The following is a 14,045-nucleotide window of genomic DNA, read 5'->3' on the forward strand; positions in this document are numbered from 1 at the left end:
TTACATAACAGGGAATAGTAAGAGAAACATCGACCATAAAGGTTCTTTCTATTATAGTTGTTTCATCTTTTCTTTTTATGGTGTAAACTTTGATTTTATTAGATTTGAACTTTTCAGATTCAGTTTTTGATTTGATGTCAGCAATCTTTCGGTTCTTTACTTTGGAAACAAACGACATCTTCTTTTCAACTTCTGGAAAGAGCTTTCCTTTACCTTTTCTATCATTCTGTGAATGAGAATGAGAAGGATGAGATTTGGGGTTAGTGTAAGACTTTTGATTATTGTCCTTACTTGATTGGGAGCCGAAACTACCTTCCCTTCGGTTCCTATCAATGGATGATTTAGGACCAAAACCATCCTTTCGGTTTCTCACACATTGAGGACCGAAGCTTCCTTTTCGGTTGTCATTCATCTTATGACTGAAACTTCTCTTTTGGTTATTATGTCCTTTTGGACCGAAGCTCTGTTTTTGGTTATCTTGATTTTGAGGACCGAAACTCCTTTTTCGGTTGTCCTGATTCTGAGGACCGAAACTCGTCTATCGGTTGTCCTGGTTCTGAGGACTATGAGGAGCTGAGTTTGATTTTGTTTCTTTATTTGATTTAGAAGCTTTTTCATAGCGAACGTAATTTGGATTTTGAGATCGCCAAAACTGCTTTCATTCAGTGAGATTCTTCTTGTATCTTAAATTTCGTTGATGCTTTCTCTCTAACACTTGTTTTGGAGTTTTATGGATGTTGGCCTTTCGCTTTGGTACTTGAGCATGACTTTTGCTCTTTTGAGAAGAGGTTTCGCTTGACATCTTGACTGGATCGTCTAAGTCAATTTTAGTACCACTTGTACTCGACACATCAAATCGAGTAGGATCACTAAGTGGTTCTGCCACATACTTACCTTTCACTCTCCATGATGTTTTCTGAGACAGACCTTCTATTTCATCAGCATTATCTATCGGTGCTGACCAGAAAAACTCATCGCAGCCATCAGCATTATCTACTTCTACTAATGCCGTTAGTTCGGCTGTTTGTTGCTGTGTAACTCCTTGAACTGTGTAAACTTGATTTGGATTTGTTTGTATCTTATGATATATAACAGCTTTTGCCTTGAGGACTTTAGTCTTGTCATTTGATGAGCGAGCGAACTCAACATAATTTTCAGAAATAAGATTTTTATTAGTTTTGGGTTCGCTCTTGACAAAGTCAGAACAGTCCACCTCATCTTAGTCACACCCCCAAACCAAGGATGGCGGAAATGTCCGGGGGTGGAGGACTTCATGTATAGTATCATAACAACAATTGTAATAGTAATTGAAGCAAACACAACCAACATATATATAATTGAAAAAGTGACATCATTGTATGAATTACATGTTTACGAATCAATTACAATATGTTGACAAAATATGAAATAGTAGACGCCTTAGCGCCCCATCCTCAAAAGCACTTGGTTACCTGTTTAATGATTTCCTGAGAATACAAGTTGTTTGAAAAAGTGTCAACACAAAGGTTGGTGAGTTCATAAGCTTTTGTTTGGTATTATTAAAAGCCTTTCGTTTGTAAAAGTAGTATTTGTGTTAGAAAATCCAATATTTTCCTTAGTGTGTAAATGTAGTCTTAAAACCCAAAGACCGAAATGTACAAGTAATTTGTCATATTTATAGTAAAACAATGCAAGTTTAAATCGACATAAACTCGTTAAATTTTAATGAAGTTCCCGTAAATTCCAATGTTTATTAATACTTTATGTGAGTTTATTATAACCATACTATGACCAAGGTTGCCTAAAACGACGTTCTTCAGGCGTCGGAAATGTTATGACATTTGTCACCCCAGACCTATCGGTCTAACTGTTGCATGCAGTTTAGGTGTGGGTTTGTCAAACCCAATATAGATCTATACACAACTATCACGCTCTCCCTCAAGGAGACTCTGGTTACAATACAGGACTTAATGGTAATTTGAAGTAAATGTCTCACAAAGTCATTAACGGAATTACGTGTTATGAAAACTTGGTACCGTATGGCCGTACCTTGCTTAATGAAAATATCCTTTGTATAAATGTACCCTTTTTAAATGTATGTGTTATGTAATGTATCATAAACTATACCTATTATAGTTTATCAACCAAGGGTAGTACGTAGTAATGTATGCAAACTATATTCAAAATAGTTTATTAAATGTTTGAATGTATCGGTTGTACTTTGATTATAATCACTTGTTATTCTTTATATTTTATATGTCCAAATCCATTTGTAAACTGATGTGTGTCAAAATATTAAGATAAAATGTCATATATTGCAATAACATATAATCACATAAAGATATACACCTTGCTCAACATGTTACATGGTGAAATGAAATTGACAGCAACTTTTCGTTGAATACAGTTTCTGTTACTGTTCTTAGAAAATTTATAGAAAAATCATCAAAGCTCCAAATCCAAATCCACAAATTATGAGAGTTTGGAATATGAGTCTAGTTTGTTCATAAATTTTATCATGATTTTTAGTGATCTCTAACAGAGGTCAAAATGTCCATAATCACAGGCTGGTCCAGGTTTGCCTCTGAAATGATAGGCAGTTTTGTAAAAATCACCATAAATTGTAGAAACATCATATGGAGATGTGCAAGTAGCCATTTTAAATCTAAGAGTTTGAACTACTTGCACCTGGAACAGTTTTTAAAACTAAAATATTTAAGTTGACCAAAACAGTCCGTGATTAAAGTCCATCTTTTCTGATGTAATCTGTTAGAAAAAGTTTAATTGTGTTCTTGATGATTTTACTTGTATTCCCCCCTTAAAAATTAAGAAAACATGTAAATGTAGGGGTATGAACTCACCTTATGTGATTTCAGTAGATGAAAGTGAGATAGAGGAAGTGTTCAACCCAAGAACACTAAGAAGATGTCTTGATGATTCGAGAATCTAACACCGAATAAGATGGAATTTGTGTAAGATATCAATGATTTGAGTAGAATGGAGTTTAATAATTATGTGAATGATGAAGATACTTACTAATTGAAGGAAGAAATCCCTGGAGAAAGCCTTGAAGTTCTTGAAGTTGAGAGAAAAGATGAGAGAATTTTGGAGAGTGTCCTTTGGTTGCTAAGAGTAGAATGAAAGAACTTTATGGAGAATAAGGAGAGAGGATCAATCCTCCAGCTCTTAGAACGTGGGAAGAGCTGGAGATTGGGTGTAAAGGTCCACTAAGGTGACAAGGAGTAGTGGGAAAGAGTGGATGATCATAGAGTGAGGTGGTGGTGGCTTGCTTTTGTCATAAAATAAGGAAAAGCAAATATTCCCTCAATAATTAGTCCAACCACCAATTCTTTTAATACATTTTTATAAAAACCCTGGAGATTTATATATTTTGGGGCCTTAGTTTATAAAATAAAGTTTTTGGTGAAAATCCCACGTTAAAATAATGAAAAACGGAGTTAAAACGAAGTCGTAGTCGAAAAACCGGTAAAAAGGGGCCGTCTTTGGGAGAGATTTGGGAGAGATTTCAAATAGAAAGAGATAGAGTGAAAACGATTTAGAGAGGTTTCGTTTGTGATTAATTTGAGTGTCCGGCTTCACAACGCAAGGTTCGTAAACCCCGTTAAACCGTGTTTTAGTGTCATACACAATCCCGATGATTGTGCAATAGTGTTTTATCGCTTTGGTTCGTTGTTTAGCACTGTTAAGGCTAAGGAAAATCAAACACATGAACTTTCCAAATGATGATTTCTCATTAAAATAGAGAATTGTATAGTGATTACATAACGTAAACCCTAACATACAAGGGTTATTGGAGTTGACCGGTTTGACTTGTTGACTTTGTTTGACTTTGACTTGACCGAAATTTGACGGTTGTCACATCATCCCCCCGTTAGGAGGAATTTCGTCCCGAAATTTTCATTTTGACTGGGATTTCAAGAGTTTGGGAAGAGATGTGGATACTTTTGTTTCATCTGATCCTCGCGTTCCCAGGTGAATTCGGGTCCTCGTTTAGCGTTCCAACGGACCTTCACGATGGGAATACGACTTTGTTTCGTTCGTTTGATTTCCCGATCCATGATTTCGACTGGTTCCTCCACGAAGTGGAGATTTTCGTTAACTTCGATTTCGTCGAGTGGTATTACGAGTGTCTCATCAGACAAACACTTCTTTAGGTTCGACACGTGAAATGTGGGATGTACTTTGTCGAGTTCCTGAGGTAATCGAAGTTTGTATGCTACTGGCCCAATCCTAGCAAGGATTTCGAATGGCCCGATGTACCTTGGATTTAGTTTCCCGCGTTTTCCGAATCGTATCATTCCTTTCCAAGGGGAAACTTTTAGTAGTACACGATCACCCACCTGGAATTCCAAGGGTTTGCGTCGTTTGTCTGCGTAACTCTTTTGCCGATCGCAAGACGCTTTCAGTCTTTCTCGAATTTGAACGATCTTTTCTGTGGTTTCCCTTATGATTTCAGGGCCAGTGAGGGTACTATTAGAGACTTGCCCTCTAGCTAGCTGTGTATCCCCCACCTCAGCCCAACATAGGGGTGATCTGCATTTGCGACCGTAAAGGGCTTCGAATGGAGCGACTTTGATGCTAGTATGATAGCTGTTATTGTAGGAGAATTCGATAAGCGGTAGATGGGTATCCCATGCTTTGCCGAAGTCTATCACACAAGCTCTTAACATGTCTTCCAACGTTTGAATGGTTCGTTCGCTCTGTCCGTCGGTTTGTGGGTGGTAGGCCGTACTCATGTCAAGCCTAGTTCCCAATGATTTTTGTAGAGACTGCCAAAACCGTGAGGTAAATCTACTATCTCTATCGGAGATAATGGATATCGGCACACCATGGAGTCGTACAATCTCTTTGATGTACGTTCTAGTCAGCTTCTCCATCTTGTCGGTTTCTTTTATCGGTAGGAAGTGTGCTGATTTGGTCAATCTGTCTACGATTACCCATATGGTGTCAAGCCCGCCCGATGTCTTAGGCAGCTTGGTTATGAAGTCCATGGTTATTCGTTCCCACTTCCACTCAGGTATATCCGGCTGTTGTAATAGCCCGGATGGTTTCTGGTATTCGATTTTGACCTTGGCGCAAGTCAGACACTTGCTCACATAGGTAGCAATCTCAGCTTTCATGTTCGGCCACCAGTATAATTTCTTGAGGTCCAGATACATCTTATCCGACCCGAGATGGATGGAGTATCGAGTCTTGTGTGCTTCATTCATGACGACGTCTCGGAGTCCACCGAACTTCGGTGTCCAAATCCGGTTCATGATATAACGTGCTCCATCATCCTTGACTTCTAAGTTTTTATCCATTCCCCTTAATGTCTCTCCTGCCACCTTTTCTGGTTTCAAAGCTTCCAGTTGAGCTTCCTTGATTTGTATGGTCAGGTGGGAATGGATTGTCATTGTTAAGGATTTTACTCGGCGGCCCGAGTACTCCTTCCTGCTTAGAGCATCGGCCACTACATTGGCCTTGCCCGGATGATAACGAATTTCGCACTCGTAGTCATTCAGCAACTCTACCCATCTCCTCTGTCGCATGTTGAGCTCTTTCTGATTGAGGATATGCTGAAGACTTTTGTGATCAGTGAAGATAGTGCATTTCGTGCCGTAGAGGTAGTGTCTCTAGATCTTCAAAGCGAATACTACTGCTCCTAATTCCAGGTCGTGCGTAGTATAATTAACCTCGTGCGTCTTAAGCTGTCTTGATGCATACGCGATAACCTTCCCTCTCTGCATGAGCACACATCCGAGGCCTTGATTCGAAGCATCACAGTACACTACGAAGTCTTCGGTTCCCTCTGGGAGAGACAAGATCGGTGCGCTGCATAGGGCTTGTTTTAACGTTTGGAAAGCAGTTTCTTGTTTATTTTCCCACTTGAATATCACACCTTTCTGCGTCAAGGTGGTGAGTGGTTTCGCAATCTTGGAGAGGTTTTGTATAAATCTTCGGTAGTAGCCAGCAAGCCCAAGGAATTGTCGAATTTCGGTTGGCGTCTTGGGTGCTGACCAATTCTCGATTGCCTTGATCTTGGAGGGATCCACATGTATGCCTTTCTCACTTACCACATGGCCAAGGAAATCCACTTCTCTAATCCAGAATTCACACTTAGAGAACTTAGCATAAAGCTTCTCCGCTCTTAGTGTCTCTAGCACTTGGCGTAGATGTAGGCGATGCTCTTCTTCGCTTCGCGAGTAGATCAAGATATCGTCGATGAATACGATTACAAACTTGTCTAGGTAGGGTCGACACACTCTATTCATTAGGTCCATGAATACCGCAGGTGCGTTTGTTAAACCGAAGGACATCACCACAAACTCGTAGTGCCCATAACGAGTTTTGAATGCAGTTTTGGGAATATCTTCTTCTTGAACTCGTAGCTGATGGTAACCTGACCTTAGGTCGATCTTTGAGAAGAAATTTGCTCCTTGGAGTTGGTCAAAAAGGTCGTCGATTCGGGGTAGAGGATATTGGTTCTTGATGGTGAGTTTGTTTAGTTCCCGATAGTCGATGCACATGCGAAAGGATCCGTCCTTCTTCTTTACAAAAAGGACTGGTGCTCCCCAAGGTGAGAAGCTTGGTCTGATGAACCCTTTGCTTAAAAGCTCGTTCAACTGACTGGACAACTCTTGCATTTCTGTTGGTGCGAGGCGGTATGGAGCTCTGGCTACGGGGGTAGCTCCGGGTATTAAGTCAATTCTGAAATCGACTTGTCGTGCGAGTGGTACACCAGGAAGATCTTCTGGGAACACATCCGGGAAGTTACACACTTCGGGGATGTCTTTGATGTCTTTCACGTCTTGTTTCTTGTCTACTACGTGGGCCAAGAAGGCGTGGTACTCCTTCCGGAGATACTTTTGGGCTTTGATGCATGAGATGATTTGTAAATTCGCACTAGGTTTGTCACCATAGATGAGAAGGGTTTCGTCATTTGGTAGATTGAGGCGAACGGCCCTTTCGTAACATAGAATGTCGGCACGGTGAGGAACTAACCAATCCATCCCGATGATTACGTCGAAGCTTTTTATGGTGACCGGCATCAGGTCAATTTTAAATGTATGGTTGTCTAGAGTGAGAGTACACTCTGAGTATATATCGCTAGTGCGTTCTACTTTCCCATTTGCCATTTCTACTACATAAGTATCCTTTAGTGATTGGGGATTTTGTTCAAGTAATTGTTTATATTGGTGGCTCACGAAACTCCTCTCCGCTCCACTATCGAATAGTACGCATGCATAAGAGTTATTGAGGAGAAACGTACCGGTAACCACCGTGGGATCCTCGACTGCTTCCCCATGTCCTATTGCCAGGACTCTTCCTACTCCACCAGCATTAGGGGCTTGTGCTTTGGGGCAGTTTCTTTTGAAGTGACCTGCGTCTCCACAGTTGTAGCAGGTTCGGGTTGCCCCCGTACTGGCGACTTGGTTGATTGGTCGAGCCGGCGCTTTATAGAAACGAGCAGTGTGCCCCTTCCTGTCGCAGTTGTTACAGTGCATCTCCCTACAAGCGCCATTGTGGTGAAAGTTGCACTTGTTGCACTTAGGTAGGGTTCCAGCATATGGCTTCGGTGGTGCTGGAGTGGTAGCAGTAGTGGCAGTATTAGTGGCAGCATGGACAGCAACAGTTTGTTGCTTCTTAGCGGGGTCCTGTGCTGGTTGGCTCTTCTTTTGGTTCCAGAACTTCCTTTTGTTGTTTCCCCCTTTTGATTGATCAGTGGTGGTGGTTGTAGTATTATGACCGGCTCGGTGGTCAACAAGTTGTTGTGCCAGCTCCCTGGCACTATCAAAAGTAGTTGGCCTTGAAGCCAGGACACTACTTTGCACTTGGGGAGACAGTCCCAAAAGGTATCGCTCCACCTTTTTCTCCTCCGGAGTAACCATTGTTGGGCAGAGGAGAGCCAATTCATTGAATCGGGTGGTGTAGGTTTCAAGGTCGGAGCCCGTCATCCTGAGGTTCCAAAGTTCTTGTTCCAACTTTTGAATTTCACCTCTCGGGCAGTACTCCTTCATCATCAAGGTTTTTAGTTCTGCCCAGGATATGGAGCTAGCCACTTCGAGAGTAAGTGAATTAATCCGACAGTTCCACCAAGTAAGGGCCCGACCGGTGAAAGTGAAGGCTGCGAACTTAACTTTGCTCGCTTCGGGGCAAGAGCACACTTGAAAGACTACTTCAGTCTTTTCAAACCATTGCATTAAAGTGATGACTCCCCCGCTCCCATTGAAGTTGTCGGGTTTGCCATTGGTGAAGTCTTTGTAGGAACACTCTCTTGTACGCCACGTACTGTCTCCATGGTTAGACTTTGTAGCACCCGATCCAGAACCACCAGCTCCGTTTGTCCCTATCTGCGATATTGCGGCCGCTACGGCTGCTGTTACTGCAGCCTGGAACATCGCAGGATCAAACTGTGGAGGCAGCGGCGGAGGAGGTGTTGCTGTGTTGCCGGAAGGTCTTGGTCTTCTCCTTGGCGGCATGGTTCTGTCATAAGTCGTAAACCAATGTACTTTTAGTAAAAGTATATTTATAGGAAGAGAAATCTTTTATACATAAAGTATATTATTACGTTGTTTTCCGGTATGTTTACGATACATACGATTTTATATTTTTAATTGACCCAATAAATTGGGTTATGAGGTAAAATGAAAGTATAAAATATTTTATTTGAGTTTCCTTGTTTCCAAGTATATGACTGTTTGTAAAAGTTTTACATATACTAATTTAGTCGGGACATAATTAATATATTATATTTTAAAATGATCTTTATCGGTTACTTAATTAGTTGCAAAGTGCATACCAGTCATATGTGATTAAGATATAATAGTCCTTTGAATAGATGACCCTAACTCCAAGACCACAACCAAACAAGGACATGAAGTGAAACAAAGATACATAAATTCTAAGTCTATAGCATATTAGTTACATATGACCTTAGCGCATCCACTTAGCAGCTATTGATCTATAAATAAAGACCTATTTAATTCTCAGATAATTTATTATAGTAACACAAAATACTCCTATAGTATTTGTAAATGTTTAGTTTTGAGTTCTTAAAGTATCCTTTTGTAGTGTGTTATTAGGTTTGTTAGATTTGTTGTCCATCCTGACCATCCCCCGGTATATGCAAGTCAATTCCCAGACAGATATAGTTGATCAGGCTATATCCTTCCCAGATTTAATCCACATATACTAAGGCATACTCAAAATGTTCAACTCTTCTTCTCTTGCTTTATGTTTTCGCTAGTTATGATACCATGCGAGCATGTAATGTATGTATGTATACTTTAATCAAGAAAATCATTTATTTTCTAAGAGTATATTTATTTGAAAAATGCACAAATCAGAGACTATTAGTCCCAATTGTGTTTATAGTTTGTATATCTTATGTGGTTTGATATACTTAATTTACTATAAACTGTGCTCTGATACCAATCTGTCACACCCCCAAACCAAGGATGGCGGAAACGTCCGGGGGTGGAGGACTTCATGTATAGTATCATAACAACAATTGTAATAGTAATTGAAGCAAACACAACCAACATATATATAATTGAAAAAGTGACATCATTGTATGAATTACATGTTTACGAATCAATTACAATATGTTGACAAAATATGAAATAGTAGACGCCTTAGCGCCCCATCCTCAAAAGCACTTGGTTACCTGTTTAATGATTTCCTGAGAATACAGGTTGTTTGAAAAAGTGTCAACACAAAGGTTGGTGAGTTCATAAGCTTTTGTTTGGTATTATTAAAAGCCTTTCGTTTGTAAAAGTAGTATTTGTGTTAGAAAATCCAATATTTTCCTTAGTGTGTAAATGTAGTCTTAAAACCCAAAGACCGAAATGTACAAGTAATTTGTCATATTTATAGTAAAACAATGCAAGTTTAAATCGACATAAACTCGTTAAATTTTAATGAAGTTCCCGTAAATTCCAATGTTTATTAATACTTTATGTGAGTTTATTATAACCATACTATGACCAAGGTTGCCTAAAATGACGTTCTTCATGCGTCGGAAATGTTATGACATTTGTCACCCCAGACCTATCGGTCTAATTGTTGCATGCAATTTAGGTGTGGGTTTGTCAAACCCAATATAGATCTATACACAAGTATCACGCTCTCCCTCAAGGAGACTCTGGTTACAATACATGACTTAATGGTAATTTGAAGTAAATGTCTCACAAAGTCATTAACGGAATTACGTGTTATGAAAACTTGGTACCGTATGGCCGTACCTTGCTTAATGAAAATATCCTTTGTATAAATGTACCCTTTTTAAATGTATGTGTTATGTAATGTATCATAAACTATACCTATTATAGTTTATCAACCAAGGGTAGTACGTAGTAATGTATGCAAACTATATTCAAAATAGTTTATTAAATGTTTGAATGTATCGGTTGTACTTTGATTATAATCACTTGTTATTCTTTATATTTTATATGTCCAAATCCATTTGTAAACTGATGTGTGTCAAAATATTAAGATAAAATGTCATATATTGCAATAACATATAATCACATAAAGATATACACCTTGCTCAACATGTTACATGGTGAAATGAAATTGACAGCAACTTTTCGTTGAATACAGTTTCTGTTACTGTTCTTAGAAAATTTATAGAAAAATCATCAAAGCTCCAAATCCAAATCCACAAATTATGAGAGTTTTGAATATGAGTCTAGTTTGTTCATAAATTTTATCATGATTTTTAGTGATCTCTAACAGAGGTCAAAATGTCCATAATCACAGGCTGGTCCAGGTTTGCCTCTGAAATGATAGGCAGTTTTGTAAAAATCACCATAAATTGTAGAAACATCATATGGAGATGTGCAAGTAGCCATTTTAAATCTAAGAGTTTGAACTACTTGCACCTGGAACAGTTTTTAAAACTAAAATATTTAAGTTGACCAAAACAGTCTGTGATTAAAGTCCATCTTTTCTGATGTAATCTGTTAGAAAAAGTTTAATTGTGTTCTTGATGATTTTACTTGTATTCCCCCCTTAAAACTTAAGAAAACATGTAAATGTAGGGGTATGAACTCACCTTATGTGATTTCAGTAGATGAAAGTGAGATAGAGGAAGTGTTCAACCCAAGAACACTAAGAAGATGTCTTGATGATTCGAGAATCTAACACCGAATAAGATGGAATTTGTGTAAGATATCAATGATTTGAGTAGAATGGAGTTTAATAATTATGTGAATGATGAAGATACTTACTAATTGAAGGAAGAAATCCCTGGAGAAAGCCTTGAAGTTCTTGAAGTTGAGAGAAAAGATGAGAGAATTTTGGAGAGTGTCCTTTGGTTGCTAAGAGTAGAATGAAAGAACTTTATGGAGAATGAGGAGAGAGGATCAATCCTCCAGCTCTTAGAACGTGGGAAGAGCTGGAGATTGGGTGTAAAGGTCCACTAAGGTGACAAGGAGTAGTGGGAAAGAGTGGATGATCATAGAGTGAGGTGGTGGTGGCTTGCTTTTGTCATAAAATAAGGAAAAGCAAATATTCCCTCAATAATTAGTCCAACCACCAATTCTTTTAATACATTTTTATAAAAACCCTGGAGATTTATATATTTTGGGGCCTTAGTTTATAAAATAAAGTTTTTGGTGAAAATCCCACGTTAAAATAATGAAAAACGGAGTTAAAACGAAGTCGTAGTCGAAAAACCGGTAAAAATGGGCCGTCTTTGGGAGAGATTTGGGAGAGATTTCAAATAGAAAGAGATAGAGTGAAAACGATTTAGAGAGGTTTCGTTTGTGATTAATTTGAGTGTCCGGCTTCACAACGCAAGGTTCGTAAACCCCGTTAAACCGTGTTTTAGTGTCATACACAATCCCGATGATTGTGCAATAGTGTTTTATCGCTTTGGTTCGTTGTTTAGCACTGTTAAGGCTAAGGAAAATCAAACACATGAACTTTCCAAATGATGATTTCTCATTAAAATAGTGAATCGTATAGTGATTACATAACGTAAACCCTAACATACAAGGGTTATTGGAGTTGACCGGTTTGACTTGTTGACTTTGTTTGACTTTGACTTGACCGAAATTTGACGGTTGTCACATCATCCCCCCGTTAGGAGGAATTTCGTCTTGAAATTTTCATTTTGACTGGGATTTCAAGAGTTTGGGAAGAGATGTGGATACTTTTGTTTCATCTGATCCTCGCGTTCCCAGGTGAATTCGGGTCCTCGTTTAGCGTTCCAACGGACCTTCACGATGGGAATACGACTTTGTTTCGTTCGTTTGATTTCCCGATCCATGATTTCGACTGGTTCCACCACGAAGTGGAGATTTTCGTTAACTTCGATTTCGTCGAGTGGTATTACGAGTGTCTCATCAGACAAACACTTCTTTAGGTTCGACACGTGAAATGTGGGATGTACTTTGTCGAGTTCCTGAGGTAATCGAAGTTTGTATGCTACTGGCCCAATCCTAGCAAGGATTTCGAATGGCCCGATGTACCTTGGATTTAGTTTCCCGCGTTTTCCGAATCGTATCATTCCTTTCCAAGGGGAAACTTTTAGTAGTACACGATCACCCACCTGGAATTCCAAGGGTTTGCGTCGTTTGTCTGCGTAACTCTTTTGCCGATCGCAAGACGCTTTCAGTCTTTCTCGAATTTGAACGATCTTTTCTGTGGTTTCCCTTATGATTTCAGGGCCAGTGAGGGTACTATTAGAGACTTGCCCTCTAGCTAGCTGTGTATCCCCCACCTCAGCCCAACATAGGGGTGATCTGCATTTGCGACCGTAAAGGGCTTCGAATGGAGCGACTTTGATGCTAGTATGATAGCTGTTATTGTAGGAGAATTCGATAAGCGGTAGATGGGTATCCCATGCTTTGCCGAAGTCTATCACACAAGCTCTTAACATGTCTTCCAACGTTTGAATGGTTCGTTCGCTCTGTCCGTCGGTTTGTGGGTGGTAGGCCGTACTCATGTCAAGCCTAGTTCCCAATGATTTTTGTAGAGACTGCCAAAACCGTGAGGTAAATCTACTATCTCTATCGGAGATAATGGATATCGGCACACCATGGAGTCGTACAATCTCTTTGATGTACGTTCTAGTCAGCTTCTCCATCTTGTCGGTTTCTTTTATCGGTAGGAAGTGTGCTGATTTGGTCAATCTGTCTACGATTACCCATATGGTGTCAAGCCCGCCCGATGTCTTAGGCAGCTTGGTTATGAAGTCCATGGTTATTCGTTCCCACTTCCACTCAGGTATATCCGGCTGTTGTAATAGCCCGGATGGTTTCTGGTATTCGATTTTGACCTTGGCGCAAGTCAGACACTTGCTCACATAGGTAGCAATCTCAGCTTTCATGTTCGGCCACCAGTATAATTTCTTGAGGTCCAGATACATCTTATCCGACCCGAGATGGATGGAGTATCGAGTCTTGTGTGCTTCATTCATGACGACGTCTCGGAGTCCACCGAACTTCGGTGTCCAAATCCGGTTCATGATATAACGTGCTCCATCATCCTTGACTTCTAAGTTTTTATCCATTCCCCTTAATGTCTCTCCTGCCACCTTTTCTGGTTTCAAAGCTTCCAGTTGAGCTTCCTTGATTTGTATGGTCAGGTGGGAATGGATTGTCATTGTTAAGGATTTTACTCGGCGGCCCGAGTACTCCTTCCTGCTTAGAGCATCGGCCACTACATTGGCCTTGCCCGGATGATAACGAATTTCGCACTCGTAGTCATTCAGCAACTCTACCCATCTCCTCTGTCGCATGTTGAGCTCTTTCTGATTGAGGATATGCTGAAGACTTTTGTGATCAGTGAAGATAGTGCATTTCGTGCCGTAGAGGTAGTGTCTCTAGATCTTCAAAGCGAATACTACTGCTCCTAATTCCAGGTCGTGCGTAGTATAATTAACCTCGTGCGTCTTAAGCTGTCTTGATGCATACGCGATAACCTTCCCTCTCTGCATGAGCACACATCCGAGGCCTTGATTCGAAGCATCACAGTACACTACGAAGTCTTCGGTTCCCTCTGGGAGAGACAAGATCGGTGCGCTGCATAGGGCTTGTTTTAACGTTTGGAAAGCA

This window comes from Lactuca virosa, chromosome 9, assembly GCF_052849685.1.
Source record: "Lactuca virosa cultivar CGN04683 chromosome 9, Lactuca_virosa_CGN04683_v6, whole genome shotgun sequence".
NCBI lineage: Eukaryota > Viridiplantae > Streptophyta > Magnoliopsida > Asterales > Asteraceae > Lactuca > Lactuca virosa.